At 49.2% G+C, this 559-nt stretch overlaps 1 pseudogene; it reads left to right on the top strand.

The window, feature by feature from the left end:
• Window positions 1-273, top strand: part of LOC135057331 (cytochrome P450 1B1-like) — a 3983-nt pseudogene extending 3710 nt beyond the window's left edge.
• Window positions 274-559: the final 286 nt, after the last annotated feature.

Genomic DNA, 559 nt, shown 5'->3' with positions numbered 1-559 from the left:
CTATGGCTTTGACATGGATCATATTATTACTCGTAAAATACCCCCATGTACAGCAGAAACTGCAGGAGGAGATAGACAGAGTGGTGAGTCAGGACAGGTTACCCACTGCTTGAAGATAAAGCCAAGATGTCTTATGTCCTAGCGTTTATCTACCAAACACTGCGCTTCAGTAGCTTTGTGCCCATGACTATCCCACCCTCCACCGCCTGCGATGTGACAATTGATGGCTTTTACATACCCAAAGACACTGTGGTATTTATCAACTGTGGCTGAGCTTCCAGCAAACCCCCCTTCCCCCCGAGTTACAGTACTGTAGCTCTCTGCTGCAGAAGCTCCGGCGGTCGCGATCGCGGCTTTTGCTGAGATGGAGACAATGCTGTCTCCTTCTCAGTAATAACACATTTGGCTCATCAGGGGGGGTTTCCAGGTACTCAGAACCCCACCCTGCATGCGCTACTGACCTGGTGTAGTGGCGCTACAGTGTGGCGTAATTTGAATAATGGAGACTACTGTGCACCGTAATATGAATTGGTATTATTTTGTGGCCACACCCCTTCCC

This window comes from Pseudophryne corroboree, chromosome 3 (assembly GCF_028390025.1).
Source record: "Pseudophryne corroboree isolate aPseCor3 chromosome 3, aPseCor3.hap2, whole genome shotgun sequence".
Lineage (NCBI taxonomy): Eukaryota > Metazoa > Chordata > Amphibia > Anura > Myobatrachidae > Pseudophryne > Pseudophryne corroboree.
The sequence above is the reverse complement of the archived record's forward strand: the minus strand, read 5'-3'. Positions and strand labels throughout refer to the sequence as shown.